Source organism: Ambystoma mexicanum, chromosome 4q (genome assembly GCF_040938575.1).
Source record: "Ambystoma mexicanum isolate Mex_15411 chromosome 4q, UKY_AmexF1_1, whole genome shotgun sequence".
NCBI lineage: Eukaryota > Metazoa > Chordata > Amphibia > Caudata > Ambystomatidae > Ambystoma > Ambystoma mexicanum.
In genome coordinates this window covers 1,294,716,975-1,294,738,404 of record NC_090928.1, presented here as the reverse complement: position 1 = coordinate 1,294,738,404, position 21,430 = coordinate 1,294,716,975, and the positions used below count along the sequence as shown (strand labels likewise).

Sequence of the window (21,430 nt, the reverse complement as noted above, 5' to 3'; positions counted from 1 at the left end):
AGGGAAATGACTCCCTTTCCCAGACGCCCTCTATCCAGGGAAATGACTCCCTTTCCAAGACGTCCTATATCCAGGGAAATGACTCCCTTTCCCAGACGCCCTATATCCAGGGAAATGACTCGCTTTCCCAGATGCCCTATATCCAGGGGAATGACTCCCTTCCCCAGACGCCCTATATCCAGGGGAATGACTCCCTTTCCCAGACGCCCTCTATCCAGGGAAGTGACTCCCTTTCCCAGACGCCCTCTATCCAGGGAAATGACTCCCTTTCCCAGACGCCCTCTATCCAGGGAAGTGACTCCTTTTCCCAGACGCCCTCTATCCAGGGAAATGACTCCCTTTCCCAGACGCCCTCTATCCAGGGAAATGACTCCCTTTCCCAGACGTCCTATATCCAGGGAAATGACTCCCTTTCCCAGACGCCCTATATCCAGGGAAATGACTTGCTTTCCCAGACGCCCTATATCCAGGGGAATGACTCCCTTTCCCAGACGCCCTATATCCAGGGGAATGACTCCCTTTCCCAGGCGCCCTCTATCCAGGGAAATGACTCCCTTTCCCAGACGTCCTATATCCAGGGAAATTACTCCCTTTCCCAGACGCCCTATATCCAGGGGAATGACTCCCTTTCCCAGACGCCCTATATCCAGGGGAATGACTCCCTTTCCCAGACGCCCTATATCCAGGGGAATGACTCCCTTTCCCAGACGCCCTATATCCAGGGGAATGACTCCCTTTCTCAGACGCCCTATATCCAGGGGAATGACTCCCTTTCCAAGACGCCCTATATCCAGGGGAATGACTCCCTTTCCCAGACGCCCTATATCCAGGGGAATGACTCCCTTTCCAAGACGCCCTATATATAGGGGAATGACTCCCTTTCCCAGACGCCCTATATCCAGGCGAATGACTCCCTTTCCCAGACGCCCTATATCCAGAGGAATGACTCCCTTTCCCAGACGCCCTATATCCAGTGGAATGACTCGCTTTCCGAGATGCCCTATATCCAGGGGAATGGCTTCCTTCCCTTGGTAGTTACCTTCACTTTTGTTGTGGTCCCAGACCTTACCTGGTGACCAGTGGTCTTGTCCCTGCCACTGGTTTGCGGAAAGACTCCTTGGATGCTTGTGGTATTCTAGTTCGGGTCCCAGGCCCATCTCTGGAGGTCAGTGGTCTGATCTCTGTCACTGGTACGAGGAAGAGTTCCTCAGATGCTTTAGGATCCGACCCTCGGTTCCTCTCCAGTACTGTTCCTGGTTCTTATGGCCCAAAGCGGAGACCCTCCGACTTCTCCTCACAGCTCTACCAGTTCACCTGTGCTTCCCCTTACCTTCTGTTACTTGCTCACACAATGCCGGTTCTTCCCGGGGTTGATGTTGGTCTTCTTCCTTCTCATGGCTGTGGACTCTCTCGCTGTTCTGCAGTCTTGGCACAGTTATTGGACCTTGCAGTCCACCTGCTCCTGGAGGTCGTGCCACTGCCTCACCGATTTACCGCTGGGCTCGATCCTGCCAACATGGGATCCGACATGGACCCCCTTGATCAATTGTCAGCGTCCCCGTTTCCTTATTCGTACCGACTTCGAATTTCCGGGTACTCTGACATGAGTCCTTCTTCTCTTTTGTCTTTATAGGGCGCGCTCCACCCTGGCGTAACATTCACATCTGATGTCAGTGTAAGGCATAAATTAGTTTACAAAAATTAATTAGCAGCGTTTGCTAATTAAAACGTTCTTGATTAGCAAAGAAACTCATTTGATTAGCAATGTTGTACTAATATTTCTAATGTTACCAGATGTTATTTGTACCAAGTTATAAAATGTGCCTTGATTACTGTTCAAGCATCTTAAAAGGAGTATGGAAATGAGAACTCAACCGCATGCATGTTTTTCAGAACAACACAGTGAGAGTTGTGGTAGGGCTACATAAAACTGACCATGTATCAGAACCGCGCAGATCCCTACATTGAATACCTACAGCTAAGAGAGTCATTTCCACACCCTTTGCATTGAAAATGCGTGTCTCTTTGGAAAGAGTACCTCTTATCTCTCAGAACTGTTAACACTGCTACCAGACAGACGCAGTTTAAGATCTAATAGCTCATGTCTACTGCAAATCCCCAAGTCAAGTTTATCTAGGGTAAAGGATGGTTGTTTTCCAGCCTGTACACCGCGATTATGGAATGCCCTTCCTGCTGACTTGAGGTTGTGCTCTAGGCGCTCCATATTCAAACATAAACAGAAAACGATCCACTTCGTATGGTGCAGAGACTTACCTGTGCACTGAATTCTGATCTCTATTGATGACTGTTTCCTGTTGTTTGTTTGTCTTAGCGCGTCATGCCTCCAGGCTCTTGTCCAGCATTTTAGAAATAAATTAAATAAATAAATCCAGTAGTTGTGTGTACCGCTGAAGTAAAACATTAACGAGAGGAGTCAGGGCTTGCAAATTTGTTAAAATTCTGCTAGCCCGGATGTTCAAGTAACTTAGTTAACCTACTCGACCTAAGAGAAATGCACTCGACCCATGGCAACTGACATAAAATGCAAATGCACTTTCTAGAAAATGGTGCATGTCTCCACAACCACACTTTATGTTTGGCACACTATGGCAACACTGAAGTCAGCCATGCACAGTTAAACTTATTTGACATTTAATGCAAACAACGTAAATGTTTTTCAAACATCCCCTGCAAATGGTACTCACCCTTCATAAAACTTGAGTGGGCGAATAGACTTTGCGAGACCTGCCGAGTGCCTGTAAAATGAAAACGGTTAGAGGAATGAATGGACGCAAAGAGATATGGGCTCTGAAAACAGTTTGGCCAGCTCTCTCCCACAGGTGTTAATACAATCATAATCCGAAAGCAAAGCAAGCCCTGGAGGATAACTACAGTGTATGGTAGTGCAGTAGATCTGTAGATGTACAGACTGGATGGAACTATTCATCACTACTTTGCGTAAACATCTAGGTAGCTTTGTGTATTAATTATGCAAGAGGAAATAAAGTCAGAGACTAAACTTAGTGGATGGTGCAGCAGGCAAAGAACAGGGCGAACTAGGTGTAATATTGTGGTTTGCGGCCATCCCCCTTTCAGGGTAGCTGGTATAAAGCAACAGGGTGATAAGCCAGAATGTTAAGGAGTACAGGATCAACTCATGGATTGCGCACCAGTTGCACGGATGTTTGCTACCAGCGGTGTGATCATGTACATTTTCAAAACTGTTTGCGCTGCAATATGATGTATCTTCTCAAATAAAATTAAATATAGTTGACAATATGAGATTAAGATGCACTAACCTAAAATTTCCTGTAAAGCATGGGGACAAGGCAATGTTTTACAGGAGCAATACTGTAATTATGCAACACCTTAACATTTTAGGAGTGGAATTGTATCACTGAGCTTTAAAAAACACATACTGTTCTTTCCCAGGCAGAATATAGTTAGCTCAATAGAAGTCTCATCCCAATTAATTCTTGCCTAGCGCCCCCACACAGGCTTTTTACATGAGTGGAAGAGATTATTACTGCTGCACCTTCTCTTCATTAGCCCCTTTGCACTTGCAGTGAACAGAGAAAGGAGGTTGGAGAGAACCCTGAGGACAAGGGAGATAAACAGGGTGAGATGTACTTACATTGAACAGGGTAAATTAGCTAGATTTGATACACAAGCGTCAATGTAATTAGCATGCCTACAGAATTGCAAAGTAAATTGCTATGCAACACTGCTTATGTTATGACCGGTTCTAGGTCATTTGGTCGAAAATAAATGGTCGACAGGACAATTGGTCGACACCAAAAGGTCGACAGGTCAATTGGTCGAATTTTTTTGAGTGTGTTTTTTCACAATTTTTTTTTTGGGGGGGTTCCCTCCCATCCCCCTTTTTTTTTGCTAAAAACCCCTTTTTTCCCTAAACGAAAACCTAAAAATATATATATATAAATTTAAAAAAGATTCGACCATTTGACCTGTCGACCAAATGGTGTCGACCAATTGTCCTGTCGACCATTTGTCTGTCGACCATTTGACCGGACACCGTTATGACCTGTGGCTCACTGGCATTCCTTATTCCTCCTGTGAGCCACCTCATGTCAGTCTTGGAATTTTGTGCAATCTTCATGTTTCCCATGCTCTTCTTCTTTGTAGTTTTTATAGATGGTAACACTAAAGAGGTACAGCAATACATATACTTATGGTCAAGGGGAGGTTCATGGAGTGAAGGTGGGTTAGGGGGTGTTTGGGGTAGGACTTCTTCAACCAGGCCACAACCCTGATGAGCAGCCTCAACCCCAGGAGGGGAGTGCCCTCCAATGATGTCCTGCCGCATTTTACCACCCCAGGAGGATTCAGTGGTAGTAGCCTCACCTCCCTAGCCGCATAGGAATGGCCTAAACCCTGGGGAGAAGTGACAAGACCTGCTGCATTGTCACAATATTCTAAGCACACTGCAGGGGGGAGGCTGATTCGTACTAGATGCATACGCCATTCGTTTCCTGTCCAACACAGCAGAATGCTGATTCATAAGAATTCCAACTTCATCTGCGGAGTCTTATGTGCAAGACACCAAACAGGAACTTGTAGAGGGTTGAAAAGCAAGTTCACGCAGTAGTTCCTCGTTAAAGTGTTGGGATCAATCCACGTAGCTGCCCTACAAATGTCCTGAAAGTCCACACCCTGTGTCTCTGCCCAGAGCGCTGACATCCCCTCGTGGAAAGGCATTGCACTCCCTTGGAAAGGGGCTGACCAGACCCCTTGCAGAAACACGGTGTGGATTCATCGACTGATCGTTGGAACCGCAGTCTTCATCTCCAGGTGTGGGCCTCCAAAATGTAAAAAAACAGGCCGCCCGACCTATGCTTGGAAGCGGTTCTGTCTAAATACACCAGAAGGGCCATTCGCACATCCAGAGCATGCCATTAAACCTCCTCAGACGAACCCGTATCCTGAAGAAAAAGGGCTGAACAATCTCCTACGCCAAATGAATCAGAGAGATCACCTTAGGCTGAAAAGTCGGATCACATCGCAAATACAATTCATCAGACTGAATGCCCAAGTAAGGGGTCCTGCACAACAGTGCTCCGATTTCATCCACTCTCCTAGCTGATGCGATCACCACCGGGAACACAGCCTTACACTTCAGGTCAAAATCCTGCAAAGGCTCAAAAGGAGTGTCCTGCAGTGCCTTTAAAACCAATATCAAGTCCCATTTGGGCAAACCAAACATCAGACAAGGCTGGAAATTCATGAACCCCTTCAACAATCTGTGAACAAGCATCTCATGCTCACCCTCCCCTTCCCAAGGATCCAGCACAGCCTTGATTGCCGCCCATTGGGACTGGAGGGTTGAAACCGTGCAACCCAAATCAAACCCATGACTCAAAAACGGCAAGATGCAGGGTAGACAACCCCATCCTAGAGCACTACATCAAGAAAATCCCCAAAAAGGGAGAACCCCAATACAAGAGCTCTTTCGAAAAAACTAAGTATCAACTCTTACAGGTTAACCATTTAGAAACTGCATTTATCAATCTTACACCGAATTAATTAATATTACGTCAGAATGTGTTCATTCAAATCGTAATACCATAAAGAACATGTGCTTATATGATACTATAGTGACAACCATATTCATCATCAAATACACGCTGACAACATCAAATAGACGAAACATGCAGTCTATCTACATGGCCACGGGTTTCGCCCTACCACGGCTTTATCAAGGTAATGCCAACCATTTAAATACAGTTGCTTGTAATATCACTACAATCCAATTGTTGGTTATGCATAGTAGAAGATAGGTAGTGAAATAAAATTGTGTAGGCAGACCAAATGTAGGAGAAAAATATAAACATCGTCCTATAGTAAACGTATTAATGTGCGATTACCTTGGTCCACAACACTATCCTCCAAGTCCACAAAAATAATTGAAATTCGTGTTCAAGTTATCCACATAAGAATTATGCAAACGATACACTCTATCGTCCAGTCACTGTAAAAATCAGTTCCACGGCTGCCATTCTGAAACCCAATAACTCGGCATGTGCTACGAATACTTACTTCATACTCAAAATCTTGACGACAACTCATAGGTTATCTAATTTCAAATATACGGATGAGTCCTATTTCCTACAAGTAAATGTACTATTACTCCTTAAATAGTGTGATTTGATGTCGGACAAGAAAATACCCCAGTGCCCATCATACACTTTCAACGTGGCTGGTTGCTGTGCACAGTGCACCCGCTGCACACTGTACCCTCTGAGCCAAATGCAAGAGTCCGATCCAACTGATGCAGGCCTAATCTTTCCAAGCTCCCACCTGCCCCCCCCCGCCCCCAAAGAGGCACCTTGACTACTGACACCGCGACCCCAGAATCAGTGGACATAGGAACGTCGGCAAAAGGAACACTGCAGCAACAGCCATCTCCACCACCGAGTAGAACCAAGTCCTCCTCAGCCAAAAGGGCACTAGGAGAATCACCTCCACCCTGCAGTCCCTGATCTTCACCAAAACCTTTGGTAGCAACAGACGAGAAGGGAAGAAAGGCATACAGCAGAAATTTTCAAAGCATCAATGCCTCAGGCCTCTGGACAGGGGAACCTGGAACAAAACGTCACCACCTTTGCATCGAGTGGGCAGGCAAACAGGCCCAGCAGCAGGTGTCTAAACTGTCTGCACAGCCTTCAACAACTACAGGTGCTGCTCGGCCCACTACCCCAGGGAAGTTGCCAACAGTCCCAGACCTCTTGACCTGGATTCCCTCCCTGTCCGTTTATGTATGCCATGGCTGACACTACAGCCCTACCCCGGATAACTGACCCAACCACCTGCAGGACCCTGGCCGCAGCTGCCTGTTCCCTTCAGGTGGATCAGTGGAAGGCCTCCTGGAACCCCCACTTCTCCCGATGTGCGAGTTCTCCCACTGAAACAAGGCTGCAACCACCACTTGAGCCAACCCTTCAGGGCCTCCGGGACCGGGATGAGATTCTCAAACTCCTGCAACACCACAAGCCATGTGTAATCTGGCCCAGGCCACTGAGAACACAACAAAGGCCATATGTCTCTGAATCCACAAATATTAAAACCTTGCCAAGGCCTGTACCATGCTCCGAATGTTGACCGCTCTGACCTCCGGTAAGAGCACCAAGCCCCTGGCCTTCCAGAACCGAGTCCCAATAAACTGGAGGTCCTGAGATGGCTGTAAGTGAGACTTTGCGGTGTTCCTGATGAGCCCCACTGACTCCAGAACCTCGCAAGTAATGGCCATCTGACACAAAAGTCCCTCCTGCTGATGAGCTTTTTTTATCACTTCTATTTCAAGAGACTTTCGTCCACCCCTAGGGGAGTGTCCTAGACAGACCTCCCACTAGGGATTGTGGTAGAAATAGAGATTGAGAAAAGCATACACCCGTCACTGTGCATCAATAAAGAAAGTAGGCCTCTAATCTCTTCATCTGCTCAGGAGGGGCTCACTAATGTCACATATATTTGTATCAATGGTCCACTGCTCATACTTTCCAGTAACCCTTTATGCGTATATTAAAGACATGCACCATATATAACACATCCAATCACAGCACTTCAAACACTTGTCGCTAAACTAATTTTCATGTTCAAATACTTCCGACAAACCTCTCAGTAATGAACACTCAATGAATGCTTCTTACACCGTCATGTATAAAGTACATCTTTTAATTATGAGAAATAAGTAATAAAGAAGCATTCCTATCATTATTGTCACTATGCACACATGCTTAAATGCAAGAAGTTATTACGTAATAAGCAGTAATCAGTATTGCCTGTATATCTACTGAAGGCCAAGACTGAGCAGCCTTCTCCAAGATATCATAGTCCCCATGAAACAGCTACCTGCCCCACCAGGTCTTGCTAGGCAATATTCATAGGAGCACCTGCCCTTTCAATACCTCAATACCTTTCTCAACGTGTTATCAATGATGGGTAACACCTCTCATTCTCCCTATCTGTAGAATGTAGGGAGAGGAGAGCTGGAGAAGACTGGATGCCTGGAGCGGGGTACAATCCGAGAAAAATGCCAAAACATATCGAGCCTCCTATCAGATCACCATGGCCTTTATCCAAAAGCAGAAAAATAGGACAATGCTTCAGAAAGAGTCAAAGTCAATTAGGATCAACCATGGTGAATAAGGTCTGTTCATAGGTGGTGAGCTGATTTGACTTGGGTGAAAAATGTAAAATGATTCCCTATACAGCTCAGTTAAACATGAACAGTTCTGCTCAAAAGCCAATGGTCAGAGTCCTTTGGGGACCCAAATGCCACAGAAAAGCCAGAAATCCAATTTAATATCCTCAAAAAGTAGGCAAGGAAAATTGAGGGACTTGGCCGCTCCCTTCTGCATAGAGGCTAATGGCCCCAGTCCTTCTCCATTCCACTCTTCCGTCTGCAAACTCCAGTCTGGTCCGCACACAGCTATGCTCCTGCCCTGCCTTCCAAAGCCTCCCTTATATACTATCTGGGCTTTAACTGTCAACTCCCCTTATTAGATTAATATTGAACAGAAGCGAAAAGTGATTTAGACCTGGATCATCCCAAAACCCTATTGAGCTCCCCGGCGCAGTATCAATGTAAAGCACCTTTCTATGGAAGTAAAAAGATGGTTTAGATTTAGAGCACGGCGTATGCAGCTAATGCACCTTTCTCCCACTTTCGGCAGCTGCCGACTACAACGCATGGCAGCTACAAGTTTCACAGGAAGTGTTGTAGTCCCCGGTAGATTTTTTTGTTCGGTTTACAATAACAAGCACGGAAATGCATCTCAGAACCATTGTACTTGCGAGTACCTTAATAAGATAATATATAAATATCAAAATAATCAGGATGAGAGATCCTATAAGCAGTTGTGTGGTTCTGAATATACAAATTTATTTTTTTTAAAACACAGAACTTTGTTGGTGACTTTACAATTACTTTACAGTACTTTCGATAAGCACGAAAGTTAAAGACAACGGACAGAAGTGATTATATACGGTGGTAACAGAGGTCGGTGTCAACCTCTGTACTATTGAGGTAAAAACTCCACATGGGGGCACAATCAAATATGAGGTAGGAAGGACCTACAGTTAGAAGGGGTGCACCCGGGACAGAGAGTAGTCCAAGGCGTGGTTAACACAGGGTGTACACAACAGTTTCTACAAAACATACACGAAAGGGGGATTTCACAGTTGTGTTACGGGGGATCGACACGGGTCTGTTTCGGCCAAATCGGGCTTGATTGGAGCCTTTCTGTGTGTTGGCCTTCATCAGGATGGACACCGATTGCGGTGTTGTCCGTGCTATCTGTGGGTGAGATAAAGGCTGTAAGGATCTCGGGGAAATTGTTGACTCATTCAAAAGATTACTGAATAATGGCTGAGAGGTGCCGTGATGATAAATCACGTGGTGTATCTATGTACAGCTTACCTGCTGCTGCAATAGCATTGGGATGCTGTAGACAATCCTCAATTGTTTACTGGATTGCGGGTGCGTAATGCACTTGGAGTCGGCCATAGGTTCCTGAAGGCCGAAGTCTCTCAGGGTCCCGCGAGCCGGAAAGGGCCTTTGTGGGTCCCAAATCTGAGAGAAACAAAGGTGGACCATGAGGTGTAATGGCGGTCCAATTTGATTGTGCGATCTATTGGTGACGGATTCCGTGGTGGGATAGGAATGCCATCCCGGGTCATTTTAACCATTGGACGAGCGGACTGGTAGGTGAGTGCTCATTCTAGTGACTGTTGTAGTAAATGGACTCGTGCCTTGACGTAGTGTGTGTTGGGAAGCAACATCTCGATGGGCTCCAAATGCCCGTGGTGGTGTCCATGGAGGCACGTGAATTGAGCAGACCCCAAAGTGTGGTATTGACCAGGTCTGGTGAGGAAGTTGTTTACATAGATTAGGCTTCTTGTGTTGGGAAGCACCATCTCAATGGGCTCCAAATGCCCGTGGTGGTGTCCATGGAGGCACGTGAAGTGAGCAAACCCCAAGGGGTGGTGTTTACCAAGTCTGGTGATGAGGTAGTTAACCTAGATCAGGCTCCGTGTGGTGCGGACGTAAGACAAGTCATCCGGAGGTGCTGTGCTCTATGCGCGACTAGAAGCGGAATGCTTCGGCTGTGCGTAGTCCATCTCCAAAGGTGGTGTGAGTGGGGGCGCATGACCACTGATGTAGTAATGCCGACAGTGTTTTATAGTCTGAACATAGTGGTCGATCGGTTGACAACTAGCTGATCCGAGACAAGTGCTACTGGCACGTTAGTGTGGCATCTGTGAGAGAAGGCACGTTGGTGCGGCGCTACCTGGGTTTGCAAAAAGCCCTATAGTTGGAGTGGGCTGGTCTCCGAGGCTTGCTGGTGCCTAGAGGGCTCAAAGGGGTGGCAGGATGGCTCAGAAGTGCAAATTGCCTATCTCAAGGAGCTGCGTGGTAACGGGGCATAAAGAAATCATCAAAAATCGAGACGCAAGCTGCACACGAGAATACGTTTGTGCGGCGGTCCCCAAAGCGAAACTTACCGCAGTCTGGCTGGTGCGGGCATCACCGCGGGGTCCTCAGCTTGGAGTGGTTGCTGTAGGTTGAGGACCTGCTTCCGGGTGCTAAGTATGACCATCGGATGCTAGGGAGCCAATGGGGATGCCTGGTTGATTGTGGAGGCAAGTGCCTCAGCCAATCACCACAATCTGGTAAGGTCAACCAATCAGGCACGGGCTGGCTCGTTGAAAAAGCAAGGAAAACACCTAGGGTGTTACGGACTACACAACGTCGTAGGCATCATGGGATTTGTAGTCCAGTGCCTGTACCCCACCTACACTGAACCGTATCAGAGGTGAGAATTATTGTGTGTGGGTGGTGTTCATTGTAACTCAATAGTGGTCTGAGCAGTCGTAGGGAAGGTAGATGGGACTGAATCAGAGCGTGTCTGGGCACAATGGGAGGGTACACTCATGGCGCATAGATTGACTGGACAATACGTGACAAAACATGTCGATGTGTGCATCAGAGTTCGTGTCTGGAGAACATAGCACAGACACGTATAAAGCACATACAAATTGTTAGCATAGATCAATTGTCACTTGTGTGGCTAGAAGGCCCGTCACAGCAAGAGGTGCATACAGTAATACATATACGTGGTTAAACCGGACCGCTACATTTGCGTGATTATAACCAGGTGCAATGTCGGCACCGGCACAGTGATAGCCATAAGCATATTGAACCCGAGTATATTGGGTTTTTGCCACATATCTGATAAGCCTGTGATAAGTCCAGAATGCACAAAAAACAAAAGAACTATCCCCTGGGTTACGGTCACACTGGTAATGTTAAAAGGGTGGTGGTTGCACATGAGTTACTGTTTTGTAGACACAATGTGAAGTTGTTTGTTCTTGAATCATGGAGTAAGGTGTAGTCTCCCAGTGTTAAGTTCCAGCACTCAGCGTGCGCGCGCGGGGGCTGACGTTGCTGGACTAGGCCGCAGGGCCTGTGGCGCAGCTCCAGCGGGAGCGGCAATGAAGCACACGTGTAGATGGTCTGCCCCGGAACTACCTCCCGAGCGCGGGGGCGGGGCTTTTATTAGGAACGCCCTGCGTCACCGCGTAGCGGGACGCAGGGCGGAACGTAACATTCCTCCTTTATTATAAAACAAACAAACATAACAATAACTGGCATCAACTGTGAGTTCGACATCTGTTCACGCCTTTAACCAATAGCTACCCGGCCATTAATGTTCGTGGTCCGGGTGCATCAAACTACCACACATAGTCATTTAACTTGGCTGGCGGTCTCGTGGCAGATCTCAGACCGTATCGCCCTTCTCGGGGCCTACACCCCCCCGGCTACTGATCTGGCTCACCTTCACTGGTCAGGTCCTCGAGGCCGGGTGCCTCCAGCGGTTCCCAAGTTCCATCTATCGCTCCTATCTCATCCGGGATGGACCTAGGCTCTTCTTCGCTGGGCTGAGCGTCCTCGTCTTCCAGGTGGCACTCACTGTCAGTCCACAGGTTGCGAGGCACCGCCTTGAACCACGACGAGTTCCTCGTCACTTGACGGTGTCCTCGGGTCACAGTCACCATGGTTCCGTGCCGATCACTGACGGTCCATGGCAGTTCCTCGTATCTGGTGTCGAGTTTCGACTTGGTGGGGTTGCGTAGCATGACGACTTGGTCCCCCACCTGATGATTGGACGGCCTCGCTCTCCTCTTGCCACTCATGTGGGCGTTGGCACTCCTCCTCATTTCCGTGCGTCCTTCGTTGACCTCGTCCGGGGTCCTGCTTGGATGGTGCGGAATCGAGGATCTGATGACGGTGCCGAACATGAGGTCCGCCGGCGGTATGCCGGTTGTGCTGTGGGGGGTGACCCGATAGTTCCGGAGGAAACGGTAGAGGTCAACCTTCCATGGGCTGGCATTCGCCTTGAATACCCTTAGCACCTTGTTAATGGTTCTCATGAAACGTTCTGCGTCCCCATTGGCCTGGGGCCATCTCGGCATGATGTGATGATACTTTATATTAAGGCCCTGCAGATAGTTTTTGAATTCCTCCCCGGTGAACGGTGGCCCATTGTCACTTTTGATGGAGGTAGGTAGTCCGTGAGTTGCGAACATTTTCTCTATGGCTGGAATGACCACTTCCGCTGCTGTGGATTTGACTATTTCAACTTCCGGATATCGGGAGTGGTCATCAACGGCCACCAAAAGGTGGAGGCCTTCTCGTAGCTTGTAGAAGTCAATGCTGATGGCCTCCCACCGAGAGCGGCCGCGTTCCGCCGATAGAATTGGTTCCGGTTCTGGCGGGGCCCCCGTTATCTGACAGGCTAGGCACGTGCTAATGAGTGTCTCGACCCGTTCCTCGATCTGGGGAAACCATACCCTGTGCCTTTTGCGGGCTTTTGTCCTGGCCAGTCCTTGGTGTCCTTCATGCGCTAGGGCCACTATCCTGTCTTGTATTCTGAGAGGGATTACGATGCGGTTTCCTCTTAGTATCAATCCGCCTTCTGTGATCGACAAGTCTTGCCGGACGGCAAACATGCCGGACAGAAACCCTTTCGCTTCCGCTGTTCTGTTGTGTGTGTGTCTCATGAAGGTTTTCCAGTCCCCTGAGATAATGGCATCTTTCACTAAGTTGCAACAAGGATCCTTGTGAGTTTCTGACTCGATGTCCTCGATGCTCACCGCCTTTGGTCTCATTGCGCGTACCACTTGGCATATATGTTCCTCAGTCTCTTCGGCCACTTGGATTTCTTGTTGGGTTGCCGCTCGCGGATGCCTCGAGAGAAATTCTCGGGGTTTCCACTGCCTGGTTGGTAGATGAGATCAAAGTCGTATTGCTGAAGATGTAGTAGCCATTTGGTGATTCATGCCGGAGGGTGTGACGACGTTCCCATGAAGATGGGTAGTAGGGGTTTGTGGTCAGTGACTGCCGTGAACCGCCGCCCATATAAGTAGAGATGAAAGTGCCTGTGCCTGCACCCACACAGCACGGCGATGGCCTCTTTCTCAATGTGGGAGTACCTCTGTTCGGTTTCCGTGAGGGCTCTCGAGGCGTAGGCTATCGGTCTTTTCTCCCCTTCCTTCGTCACCTGCATTAGGATGGCTCCGAGCCCAACGGGGCTTGCATCCACGAACAGTTCTGTGGGCAGCTCGGTGTTGTAATACGCCATTTTGGTGTCGACGGACAGGGATTCTTTGATGCTTTTGAACGAGTCTTGGCACTTCTGCACCCAGTCCCACTTGATGTTTGCTTTTGTCAGTTCCCGTAGTGGCTCAGATAGGGTGGCCAGGTTTCGGATGAACCTCCCGCAGTAGGTAGCCATACCTAGGAAACTGCGTACCTCTGTGGGGGTCATTGGTGGGCTTGCCGCCTGAATGTCTGCGACCTTCTGGGGATCAGGGGAGATGCCGTGCTGCCAAACTTGTAACCAAAGAAAGTGATTTCCGATCTGAGGAACTCACACTTCTCCCTGTGTATGGTCAGCCCAGCTTCTTGTAGTCTGCCCAGTAGGGTATGAAGCCTCTTGATGTGCTCCTTCTTGTCGGGGGCGTGAATCAGAATGTCGTCGCTCACGTTGAGGACACCAGGGATGCCCCTGATGACCTCTTGGATAGTTTGCTGGAATACCTCAGCAGCGGACGAAATCCCGAAACTCAGGCGTTTGTATCTCCTCAACCCCAAATGCGTCGAGAATGTTGTGATGTAGCGCGAGTCTCTGTGGAGTTTGAGTTGGTGATACCCCGCCTTCAAGTCAACTTTCGAGAATACACAAGACCCTGTGAGGTCCGCCACGATTTCGTCGATTGTTGGGGTGATGTGGCGTTCTCATTTGATGGCAGTGTTAGGGAGACGCATATCAATACAAATCCGGACTTTTCCGGGCTGTTTAGGCTTTCGCGTGACAACCATTGGGGAGACCCATGGTGTGGGCCCTGTGACCGCCTCTATGATGCCGGCTTCTTCCAGAGCCTTGAGTTCCTGCTCCACTTGTTCTCTCATGTGGAAAGGTGTCCTCCGATGCCTTACGGCTTTCGGCTGTACTGTTTCGTCAATGTGCAGCCTGATGGTTTTGCCCTTCAAGCAGCCTATTCCATCTTGCAACTTGGGGTATTGACTCAACATTTTCTCCACCTCCTCGGCTTCATCGACATGGCAGATGAATTTGACCACTCCCAGATCTTCTGCTGCGTCCCCACTCAGGAGGCTTTCAATTCCTGCCTTCACGACATAGACTTTCTGTTTTCGCCGTGCTCCAGCGTAGTGCGGAACCTGCCAATGACTGGTAGGGGCTTCCGGCTGCCGTATGCATACAACAGCGTGTCTGTGCTTTTCAGGTCTGGTTGAGGAATTAGAGTCTGGAATATGCTTGTGGGCATAACATTCACCGAGGCGCCTGTGTCAATGGTCACGAGAATGCGCTGGTTTTGGACGGTGACCATGCACTTGCGCCTTCGGACAGTGTTTCTTGACCTTGGCTCAATGCAGACACCAGGTGTACCTTTCTCCCTTTCCTCTCGTTATCCTTACCGGGATCCTGCTGCCCTGCCGAGACATCATCCCCTTCTTCCTCCGTGGAAGAGTTGGCCACTGCGACCCTCCTTGCACTGGCTTGCTTCTTTTTCTTGGTCGCGTTCTTCTCCGGAAGGTTCTGTGGGGGCTGCGTGGAGGTGCCCGATGATCTGCATACCTTTGCATAATGATCCTTCCTGCCGCAGGCGCCACATGTGGTGCCTTGTGCAGGACAGTTGCGGCGGCCATGTCGTGGGCCACCACACCAGCCACACTCTGTGGGCCCAGGAATGCGCGGTTGCCACCTGTTCTGACCATAGCCCCCACTGTATTCATCCCTCGAGGATTGTTTGTTGGTGATCTGGGCCACCATGGCTGTGTTGAGAGCAGGTTGCAATCTGTGTAGCGTGGCCTCCATGTTGGCTGCTCTGGTGTGAGCTAGTTCCCTTTGTCGTCCAAGTTCAAGGATCCGTTGCAGGGGAATACCTCTCTCGCTGAGTATCAGGCGTCTAAGTTTTTCTGATTGTATGCCGTTAATAATCTGCCTCCTGATCTCCCTCTCAACATTTGTGAACTCGCAGGACATGGCAAATTTTCTCACTGAGTGTGGTAGGCATCCAGGGTTTCGTCCGCTGCCTGTATGGTGGTGCAGAAAATGAAAGTCTCATAGTCTGGGTTCAGTTGAGGGAGAAAATGAGCCGTGAGGGCATCTTTTGCGCTTTGGTATGCATCTTGGCCATCGGCAACATTCAAGGAGTTGAAAATGCGCAGTACCTCGTCACCCACACTGAGTAGTAGGTGCGCCTTCATCTTCCTGGCCGACGTTACATCTTTGCACTCCATCGCCATCTAGAATTTCTGGATCCACAGCTGCCATCTGGGTCCACTCGTTGATGGGTCGGTAAAGGGGTCAAAAGGCTGGACCAGTGTCGATGAACCTCCTTGTGTGCGAGGCTGTGGGGATGTCAGCGATAGGTTTGCCGCAATTCAGGACGGCGTGGTGGGCCCAGGGGTGGACGTACCGGCTGCCATGTCGACGTGTACCTGGTCGGTGTTGGCGTGAGATCTTTGAGCGACCACCAGCGCCGTGAAGTTGGGCCTTCCCTGGAAGTGCTGCGGTTTCCAACCACTGTGACGGAAAGTTCAGGAACTGGTGCTCACACGTGGTTCTGATGCCAGTTCGTGTTGCTGCCCTCTAGTGTGGGAGGCCAGATGCCAGATGGCTCCACACTGCCCAGCCGGCAAGTAGAGGGCGAGTGAAAATGAGAAGCAAAAAAAAAAAAAAATGATTTTTTATTGTTTTTTTTGGGGTGGGGTGGGTCACGTGTGCGATCCCCCCCCCCCCCACCGGGTGTCCAAAAATTTCGCCGCGATGGCTGCGGGCCATCTAAGCGCCGTGAACGCCGAGCGCGTGTTAATCTTCGCTCCACCTCGTCGCCGTTGTTAAGTTCCAGCCCTCGGCGTGCGCGCGCAGGGGCTGGCGTTGCTGGACTAGGCTGCACGGCCTGTGGCGCAGCTCCAGCGGGAGCGGCAATGAAGCACACGCACACGTGTAGATGGTCTGCCCCGGAACTGCCTCCCGAGCGCGGGGGTGGGGCTTTTATTAGAAACGCCCTGCGTCACTGCGTAGCGGGACGCAGGGCGGAACGTAACACCCAGTGCAGGAGGATTGCGTATCTCAGTATTCTGAGTTGCTCTGGTGGATAGGTGGTTACTCTCAAAAATGTTTCCACTCCACGGTTATGTTCAGGCCATTGCGGATCTTTTCCTCTGGCGCCATCTCCTCCTCTCAGGGGAAGTAGAGCTGAAGGGGGAGGCGTCCACCACATGTCACCGTTTCTCAGTTCTCAGACTCTCTGAAATGTCCATTGAGGATCTTTTCCTCTGGCGCCATCTCCTCCTCTCAGGGGAAGTAGAGCTGAAGGGGGAGGCGTCCGCCACATGTCACCGTTTCTCAGTTCTCAGACTCCCTGAAATGTCCATAGAGGATCTTTTCCTCTGGCGCCATCTCCACCTCTCTGGTCCTATGAGGGGAGGGCAAGTGAGTGATGATGATTTGCCAGGGTTGTGGGAAGATAGGCTGCTGCTCCCCATCTCTGCAGGGGGGAGCCGGGTGGTAGTAACCATGCCCCTTACCGGTCTACTCCTTGCAGGACTGCAGGGCACAGCTTTTGGGGGGTGAGGAGGACTGGGAATGGCAGTGGCTCTTGGTGCCCCCTCTGCAAGGGGTGTGGGGTTGTAGAGCTGTCCCCTTACCAGGCTGTGGCTCACTCCCTTCCCATCAGCTACTATAGCACTATAAAGAAATCCTGCACTAGAGGCACTGTGTGCATGGTGTGGCCCCTTGGGAACTGGGGGCAGCGCTGGTCAATGGGCCGGCCCTTGCCGGGTCTGAGATCTAGCATCAGATGTCTGGCCGGATCTCGGAATCTAGCCTGCCTGAACCCGGCCTGGCTATACCGAGCCCCCAGCTTTGCCGAGGGAAGCTAGGGGGGGTGGGGGGGGTCATTGACCTAATCTGCTCTGTGCTCCTTTCCCCATCCGTCATTCGCGCATTCCCTGGATCTCGGGATCTAGCCTGCCTCAGCCCTGACCAGGCTATACCGATCTCGGGATGTAGCCTGCCTCAGCCCTGATCAGGCTATAATGATCTCGGGACTTAGCCTGCCTCAGCCCTGACAGGCTTTACTGAGCCCCCAGCTTTGCCGAGGAAAGCTGGGGGGTCAGTGACCTAATCTGTTCGGTGCTCCTTTTCCCCATCCGTCATTCGCGCATTCCCTGGATCTCGGGATCTAGCCTGCCTCAGCCCTGACCAGGCTATACCGATCTCGGGACCTAGCCTGCCTCAGCCCTGACAGGCTTTCCTGAGCCCTCAGCTTTGCCGAGGGAAGCTGGGGGGTCAGTGACCTAATCTGTTCCGTGCTCCTTTTCCCCATCGGTCATTCGCGCATTCTCTGGATCTATTTGCTTAGCCCGTTTTCTTTATTCTGGCCTGAAAGGGAACAAACGGGCATCAATGGGCCATGAAGATCACTGGGGTGGGGGGTCATCACTGTTGAACGCTGGCTTTCTACATGCTGGGCACACTATTGTTTTCCAAATGTGCATTTTACACTTACATAGGAAAAAAATATTCCAAACTCAAAAATGCTGCTACAAGTTCGCTAGTTTTCTTTGAATTTCTTGTTTTTTGTTGACAAACTATCACATAAATACTCTGTAATTTGTGTGCCCCTTCCTTTGTGTTTTATTACAGGTTATGTTTATAAAGATGGTATATGCTTCTCAAACTGGTTAATCACAAATAAATGCTTCTGTTGTGCCAACAGCAGTTACTAGGAAAATAAACTGTGGGTTCATGGGTGGCACCTTTTGATTTTCACTACAGGGGCAGAAATACCCCCACATCCGCCCTGAATATAAGCAAGTGACCAGCCCAACCCATCCCCTGGCCAAACACATTTTATACCACAAACATCTCAGCAACAGTCTCTAAACCTGTGGAGCTACCCTGGTAGCCTTATTTTATTTTGGCATTTATAGAGTGCACAAAACCCTGAGGAATCTAGGCGCTTCTACTTAAGAAGGTGAATGTTGGCAGTTGCCACATTTGGACGGAGTTGTGGACGTTGGCATGCGCCGGGCCCAGACAGAGTTGTGAACGATGGCAGGTGCCGCTCCTGGAAGTAGTTGCGAGTGTTGGCATGTGCCACGCTTGAATGGGGTTGTGAGCGGTAGCGGCGTGAGCTGCTGGATACGATTGTGAATGCCGACCATTGCCAATCTGGATAGAGTAGCGGTTGCTGACCGATGCCGCCTCTGGTCTACACTGGGAATGCTAACGAGGTCATTTTGGATGGAATCGTGAACACTTGCCGCCTCACATTTCGAAAGGCTTCAAAATTAGCATGGCCTGAATTTAGACAGAGTTGTGAATATTGGTGGGCGTCATATATGTAAGGGATTGTGAATATCGTCCGGGTCCTGATCTAGATAGAAATGCAGAGATCTTCACACGCCACACCTAGAAAGAACGTGGAAATGTAGCACACTGCTTCCAGACAGCAATGCCAATGACCAATCCACTAACAATTTCATCCTCTGCATACATCTCTCAAACTCTAACCAAACACAACCACAACCCTACAGCACAACAAACCGCACAAACTTCACTACACCGCAGTAACAAACCAAACCACACATAGACTCGCACAACAGCACGCAATGGCTACCGATCAGAAAACACCCCAAGCCCAGTGAACGGTGTTAACCAAGATGAGGCTACCAACGGCACATCACTGCTCTCTTGCACTTTTCCCACTTATTCTCACTAACTCACCCCCCTTCCCTTTTCAGAACTGCCAGAGCATCACGGGACCACTCTGGTGGTGATAGTGCATGGTACAAATGTCCTTTAACATTAACATTAAGAATACAGTTACAGTAAGTGCTAAGAAAACATACAAACTTGGAGAAAGCTCGCCTCTTACTGCGGGGAGCTACCACATGAATGCAAGATAGGTCATGGGTAGGTGGTACATACAGACATGGTAAAACTCTCCTCTTGTTATGGGGAGTTACACCAAGAATGCATAACAAGTCATGGTAGGTAGTTACATGGAGCCTAACACCGCGTTGCAGGGCAGCAGAGTCAAAAAGTCAAATGAAATCATGCTTACAGTGGAGGTACGGCGTCCCACCCTGGAGCGCCTGTTAGCCGAAAGGGATCAGACAGGGGCCTTATGAGGAGGGCTGGCCAAGCCTGCCGGCTTGCAATAGGCTGAGAAAAGAACAGCTACAGCCAATCAGAGGCCACAGCAGGGAAGAGCCCAAGGCACTCTAGTGCATGGACGAAGGTGGCCATCTTAAAATGGCCAGCACAAAGGGCGATGATGTGAGAAAGGCTTCCAAACACCTTTTCGTGAGGCAGCTTAACCTCCATGAACACACACACAGAGTAGCTAGGTAAAGCGCTGCAGAAATGCGCACATAAAATGTTATTTAAATGAAATATGCGCAATGGTGCACGCAAGGATCCACTGGCCCCAATGAGCTTACCTAGTCAGTGGATTATGTGGGGAAGCCAGATGGAGGGCTCCGGGTGGTGGGTTATCCATAGCTCTCAACTCACACGCTTTTGGCGGGTGTCACCCGCCTTGTAAAGAGCTGACTCACCCGCCAAGCCTCCAGCACGCCCATTCGTTTCAATGGGCCTCTCACCCGCCAAAATTAAAATCGGGTGTTTTCACCCGCCTTTGTGACACAAATGGTTGAGAGCTATGGGTTATCAGCAGCAGCAGCAGCAGCAGTAGCAGCAGCAACAGCAGCAACAGCAGCAGCAGCTTGAAGAATTGAGGAAGAGAGGGTCTATGGATCCCTTAATGTACTCATGCAGCACTGCCATTGAAATGATTGGAGTCTGGAAAGAAGCAGCATGAAAGAAATGGCTCCACTTTAAAACTATCTTTATGAACATTTCCTTTGAGTGGATTCAAACTGCCAGCCCCGCCTCCTCCACCCATCCCCCTTTACATGTTTTTCATTTGCACCCCGGGGAGGGGGTGTCACAGGCTGCAGGGGTAGCTCACCTTGCTCTAGACACTGCTGGGAGGCCATTTCTTTGGAGAGGGAAGCAGCCCCCCTCCCCCTCAGCTTCTGCATTAAAAGCAAAATGTCCAAATCCCCCCGGGGGTCTGCGGGGGTCGCTCCACTCCCGGGGGCTGCTGCTCCGTGGTGGGGGGGGTGGGAGTCCGGTGGCTCGGGCCCCCTGGCTGTTCTCTGCCGGGTGGGCTGAGCCCGGGGAGGGCACGTGTGTGTCCCGCTTCTCGGCGCCCACTTATTCCAGAGGGGATGGGGGTGAAGGCTGTGGAGCGCCCCCTGCCTGGCTCTTGAGGTCCCTCCCCCATGCGGCGCCTCTGAGGCCCCTGTGGAGACTGGAGAGCCCCTTTGGGCTAGAATTGGGCGGGTTTCCAGTCCCCATTGGGCTACACGTGCGTTTCCGCCTCTAGCCCAACAGCCAGGAGGCGCCGCCGGAAGTGGATGAACCACAACAACCCAGCCAAGAAAGGGGGACAGGGCTGCACCCCGAATCCCACCACCCCCGGAAAGGGCTGCACGCCGAACCCCCCCCCACCTCGGATAAAAGGGTGCCGAGAGCCGGGACAGGGGCCCAGCAGCGAGGAGGACCGAGAGACCCCCGGTAAGAATCGGGGTCACTGCTGGAAAGATGGGGTGCGGGGGGACAGAGTAGTGGATGCCCCATCACAGGGGGACGGGGAGGAGCTTTGTTTGCTGGAGACCTTTCCTTCTTTCTGCAACTTTAGGTGGAATAAAGCGCCCTGAGATGGCGATTCCCATGAGGCGCTGCTTTTGCTGCACTTTCAAGATTGCTTTTATTTTTATAGTGTATTTATTTGGCCACTTTGT

General features: G+C 50.0%; 1 protein-coding gene across 2 annotated transcripts in view; it reads right to left on the bottom strand.

Annotated features, from left to right (window-relative positions):
• The window catches only part of LOC138468391 (zinc finger protein 432-like), a 96,607-nt gene extending 75,639 nt beyond the window's left edge, over positions 1–20,968 (bottom strand). Inside the window, exons 1-3 of one of the 2 annotated variants that reach the window (XM_069608932.1) lie at positions 20,593–20,968; positions 2,706–2,756; positions 2,275–2,351 (exon numbers count right to left, since the gene is read on the bottom strand). The gene's annotated coding sequence lies outside the window, so the exon portion shown is untranslated. The remainder of the gene's footprint in view (positions 1–2,274; positions 2,352–2,705; positions 2,757–20,592) is intronic. The other variant, XM_069608931.1, reaches the window with a different exon arrangement.
• Positions 20,969–21,430: the final 462 nt, after the last annotated feature.